General features: G+C 42.6%; 1 long non-coding RNA gene across 1 annotated transcript; it reads left to right on the forward strand.

Annotated features, from left to right (window-relative positions):
* Nucleotides 1-662: 662 nt before the first annotated feature.
* LOC123187887 (uncharacterized) lies at nt 663-4,309 on the forward strand. The gene is made up of 6 exons (XR_006494191.1): nt 663-1,370; nt 1,831-1,900; nt 1,991-2,054; nt 2,336-2,462; nt 2,594-2,651; nt 4,053-4,309. It is a non-coding gene; the product is annotated as an uncharacterized lncRNA (long non-coding RNA).
* Nucleotides 4,310-5,791: the final 1,482 nt, after the last annotated feature.

The raw sequence follows: 5,791 nt of genomic DNA on the forward strand, positions 1-5,791 counted from the left end.
GTGTACCTTACTAGTCTAAATGGTGTTTGTGTGTAGTGTGCGTGTTAAACACATTGTACATAGTATCATACATGGTTTAGATTCCGAACATCTAGCTAGAGCATACATGTACTATGATTTGAATTCAACATAAAATGGATACTTGTATTTGAATTTGAGATCGTATGTACATGTAGTTCATATTTATATAGGAATTTACTACTTCTATATTCATGTCATGTGTTGTGAAGATAATATTTAGATGGTTGTATAACTAACACGAGTACAATCCCATTCAAACGGGGAAATTTTACTCAAATTTAGTCCATATGCTAGACAACACGAATTATTCTTTTATTGTTGAGGGAAGTGCAAATTGATTTGGTACTATACACGTTATGTTTGCTGTCCCGATTTTTTTAATTTTGTTGTTGTTGTATTTGAATGCATTTCTAGTAATTTAAGCCAATAATGAGGCTGGGCAACTTGCCTCCACGAGGCTTTCCCGATTGGTCCTTTGTTGGCCATCGGATCTGCTTTTTTCGTGCGTCTGGACCATTGATCTTCGCAGTAGTTAAACCTAGTTTTTACCTCATAGTCGTTTTCGTTGTCTAATGACTGATGGGCTCGCGCCTCACGTTGGTTGGCTGGGTTGCCTTTTTTAGATGCAGGTGGTTTTGCTCAATCTGCTCGGCGCGCCCGCACCCAATCACCCGCGTCTTGCCCCACTCCCACCCCAGCCGCCAAACGAACCCTAGCTCTCTTTCTCTTTCCCCTCTATCCCCACGAGCCGCCGCACCCCTCCCTCGATCCCCACAATCCTCTCCTCGCTAGCATACGCCGGCCGGCCTCGTCTCTCCACTCACCTCCACTTATCCTCTACCATGTCATCGTCGATCCCACCGCCAGCCTTCTCCTCTGCTCGCCTCCTCATGTCCTCTTCCATGTCACCGTCGATCCAGATCGGACATAGGTCGTCTTCGCGGTGCGGATGGGGATGTAGGGGAGGTGTAGGATGCGGACGACAAGGGAAGGAGGAGGCCGGCAAGGAAGGCAAGCAACAGCGGGGAAGGAGAAGGTGAGCGGTCCTAGCATGGGGAAGGGGCAGGGTGAGGCCTCGCGCACCTGCCGGCGGCCGGCAGGTCGACTTGTTGCGCCACCGCATCGTCACCTCCTCTGCACCATGAGAGGCGCATCCTCTGCGCCATGAGAGGCGCCACCTTTGCCTCCCCCCACTGGGCAAGTAGCTCGAGGTGAACAGGCGGTGTGGGAAGGCTTGAGGAACCAGGAGCTCATCCCTCCTCCCATGCTGCCTCGCGGATCTAGAGTATAAGGAGGCAACATGTGCCTGTTGCAGGCGGCTCGAGCGATGCAAGCTGGCGGCGAACTAGGTGCTCCACTCTTTCTCTCCCTCACTTAATTTCTTCCTCACATGTATTTTAGTTCGCTATTATATGGATTTTTAAACTTGACGTGTACAGATCTGACATAGAAGAGAGGAAGAATAATTTTAGCTAAGAGTGGAATTTAGAGTTCAAAGAATCAGTTGATGCTATTGACCAAAGAGCTATTTTTGTTACAGTTCTTCTGAATTAGTAAACCAGAAGGACTAAAACATCATTGATCAGCCATTGTTGTTAGATTGATGTTGCCTTGATTACCACTTTGTTTGGTAGCTACACTATAAATTCTTGAGATATAGTGCAATGGTTCATAGTTTGTTGCGTAATCATATTGATTCTGCTGAATTAATACTCTCTTTGTACATCTAGGATTCCTACTTGCGACAATGATCTTTCTACTCATGAGTAGTCCTTTTTTATACTGAATTTTGATGCATACTCTATGCAGAAAAGAAGGCCTCCTCGGACATTAAGAAGGTACAATTAGGTAGTAGTGGAAGTGCTCCCTTCAAAAACAAGTAATATCTCTTAATTATTACACTAGAATGTATGCATGGTAAATACCATGACCTTGCAAATTTACATCTGTCCCCTTCTCCTTTTCTCAGGAACTTGGCAGAAGCTCTACATATGCAAATGGAGGTTCAGACACAGCTCCATGAACAGTTATAGGTGCCTTATTTGTTCCTGTTTTCGAGCTCTAATAGGATGGTGTTGTTGTCGCCTTGTCGGCATATATTTCTGATAGTAGGAGCATTCTTTTTCTTGCTTCACAATAATTACTGCGCTTTGTGTATATATGAACGCAAATACATATTTAAATGGGTGCTAAATGTTGTTGTGGCATGGTGGACTTTGGAGACTAGCGCTTTTATAGTATTGTTACGGACTCTGTTTTTTTTACTAATAATCATATTGATTCTACCGAACTAATCCTCTCTTTGTATATCTAGGATTCCTACTAGAACATGTGTCATTCCAAATTGTGACAATGATCTTTCTACTCATGAGCAGTCCTTTTTATACTGAATTTTGATGCATATTGTATGTGACAAGAAGGACTCCTCGGACATTAAGAAGGTACGACTAGGTAGCAGTGGAAGTGCTCCGTTCAAAAGCAACTAATATCTCTGAATTATTACACTAGAATGTATGCATGGTAAATACCATGACCTTACAAATTTACATCTGTCCCCTTCTCATTTTCTTAGGAACTTGGCAGAAGCTCTACATATGCAAATGGAGGTTCAGACACAGCTCCATGAGCAGGTATAGGTGCCTTCTCTGTTCCTATTTTCGAGCTCTAATAGGATGGTGTTGTTGTCGGCACATTTTTCTGATAGTAGGAGCATTCTTTTTCTGCTTCACAATAATTACCGTACTTTGTGTATATATGAACCCAAATCCATATTTAAATGGGTGCTAAATGTTTTTTCAGCATGGTGGACTTTGGAGACTAGCGCTTTTATAGTATTGTTACAGACTCCGTTTTTTACTAAATAAAATTGATTCATCAACACTGCCCTACTGTTTTTGATGCACAAAATTAGTCAATCAACACATTGGCCTGCTGAAAATCAACACATTGGACTGCAGCCATACTAATTACTGCAGAATATGGTGGTCAGCAAAATCTACAAGAACAACTGTCCTAGGTGTAGAATAACAAGGGGTGTGTGCTACGAAAAATTAAGAGAGGGGGACAATGAAAAGGAGTTGCCTCGACAGTACATTGCTAGACGACCTCAATGCGGTGCTCAGGGTGGCAAACGAAGAGGCGCCCAATGTCCTTGTGGTGGAGATAGGGGAGGACTTGGGCGTCCTGACGGTGGAGAACAGGGACGCGCCGGTGTCCTCGTGGTGGAGAATGAGGAGACGACCTGCATCCTTGCAGTGGGGAACGGGAAAGCATATTAGCATCTTGTTCCTAAAAAATATAGTTTAGTGTGGTGTTTCCCGTTGATAGTAAGTTGACTGCCAATTTCACAGCTTTTACAGTTTTAGGAGGTGCTGCAAGATTATTTTTGCATTGTTATCATAGTGTGGTGTTTCCGTTGATAGTAAGTTGACTGCCAATTTCACAGCTTTTACAGTTTTAGGAGGTGCTGCAAGATTATTTTGCATTGTTATCTTATATGATTTTCAGATTATTCTATCATGAAGTATTGGTTTATTATTGAGGTAGCCTTAGATGGAGGAGCTGAATGCAGTTTTTGTATCTTTTTTCAAAGTCCTGAATGGTCCCATGAAAATCCTTGTATGTGCAGTTTCAGAGCCTCATCACACTGGTACGAAAATAGGTATTTAGGTAATCGAAGGCTCCATTTTTTCTATTATATAGATTATATAGCATGGTGATCGAAGGTAGGTTGTCACATAGGGTTTGTTGCTTGTGAAAATTATATACAGCCATGACCATGAGTCCCTGACAAAATAATCTCAGCTCATGTTACTAGGATCAGGGAACCTCGACCACTTTTCTGAAACACGACGCATCTCATGTTCCTACTTTCCCAGCTACAATACTATGTACTTCATTCTTACATTTGCTTTTCGAAGTTATATCGCTTTCTTTTCCCTCATAAACTTGCTAATGATATTGGCGAAGTAATCCCCACTTCAGATTTCCCATTTAATGAATAACTAATTTAGTTTGTTCAAAAATTGTAGGTCAAGAGCCATGAATAGGAGCAAGGCATCACACTCCATCTCCGAAGCAAAAACATTTTGCTTGTAATAATGAACTGTAGTTTACCACAATCTCTCAAAAACAGGCCTACCTATTACCAGTCCGTTTCTTGCCTTTCTTTAGGAAGTATGCTCGGTCGTATATATTTACATTCGTGTTGTTTAGTTGTGGTTTGTATGCTTGAAAATACGTTTTAACCGAGCTTGAAAATTCTTATGTGAAGTGAAATTGTATCTAACACTTTGTAAAGAACAAATGAAACACGTTTCAAATAAGTCTTAGTCTAAATCGACAACTTGTGCCATTTGACATCGTAATCATAAATGGTTGCTAAAGAGTTTGAATTGGTAAAGTGCTTTCATCCGCTGTTTCAAGTCTGGACTGTTCCTTAGTGCTAAAACCTAATTTAATTTTCAAAACACTTTGTGTTTGAAATGAACATTGTGCTATATGGCGTAATGGGCCATTTGTGTCACCAGTCGAGTACGCTTCTCCCGCCCAAAGGAGGAACCGAGTAAGAAAAGAAATACATAGTCACGATCTGATGCCGCTTCATATTTTACTCCGGACGGGCCACACAAAGAATTGTTTCTGGACCAAGCTAGGTATTTGGACGGCCCACACCAAGAATTGTTCCGGGCTAGGTAGCATATGGGCCTTTCAAATACACATGCCTCCTTATGCACAACATAGAGAGGTTTTTGCACATGGAAAATAAAATTTTAGTGCAAACACTGCTAAAAAAATACAGCCTTAACTGGTCCATACATGTTATATAAACATAAAAAAATTCAAGCTCAGATTTCTCAGTGTGATAACCATATTTGCAACTAAAAAATGCTTCCTTAGCTGGTCTATTCATGTTATAGAAATAAGTTTTTTTCAAACTCAGGTTTCTCAGTGTGATAAACATATTTTCAATATAGTACTTATGACTTAACACATGGGCTAACTACTACCAATATCGAATATGCCCTTGCAAAATGAAACTATTTTCATCGACGTGTCTTTAGCAGGTCTCTGCGCCATTTGACAGAACGAGTCAACTAGTATAGTAAAACATGACATGTCTCTCTCTACTGATGAGGTGCGAATTGTCTTTTGTTTGTACACGTTAATCTTGTTCTCCTGAAATTTCAAGCCGCGCCTTGTTATGCCAATATTTCAAACTAGCATCTCTGTCTATCGTGCTGGGAAACTCCCGCATCTTCAACCCATGCCTTGTTACCCCGAAATATTTAAGATATATCTTTGTCTCGTTGTGCTCCGAAAATTCCCTCCATCTCAACCCACGCCTTGCTATCTCAAAATTACAATGCGCGCAAAAACTCCCACCTCCTACGAAATCCCGACACGCGAAATGCCCGTGATACCCCTGAACCGAAAGAACCGCCTACCTCAAATCGGTGGCGGTACTTTCGTAACTTACCCCACATTTCGTACAAGTGCGTCCCTAAGCCATGGTCCCCCCTTCCATCCCATCCGCACACCCATTCGTACACCGAGGCCGCGAAAACCCGCGAAGCCCCACACCCTCCTCCATCCACCATGTCGCCGGAGCCTCTTCCCCGACGATGTCGTCCATAGCAACACCTCGACGTCCCTCATCCATCGCACTGGATGAGGATCCGTCGTCGATCTCGTCGTAACGCCTGTTTAGCCACCTCGTCCTCCACCTCCAAAGAGCTGCCCTGATGTTCCCCTCGTCTTTCGCGCCACC

This window comes from Triticum aestivum, chromosome 2A (genome assembly GCF_018294505.1).
Source record: "Triticum aestivum cultivar Chinese Spring chromosome 2A, IWGSC CS RefSeq v2.1, whole genome shotgun sequence".
In the NCBI taxonomy this organism is placed as follows: Eukaryota; Viridiplantae; Streptophyta; class Magnoliopsida; order Poales; family Poaceae; genus Triticum; species Triticum aestivum.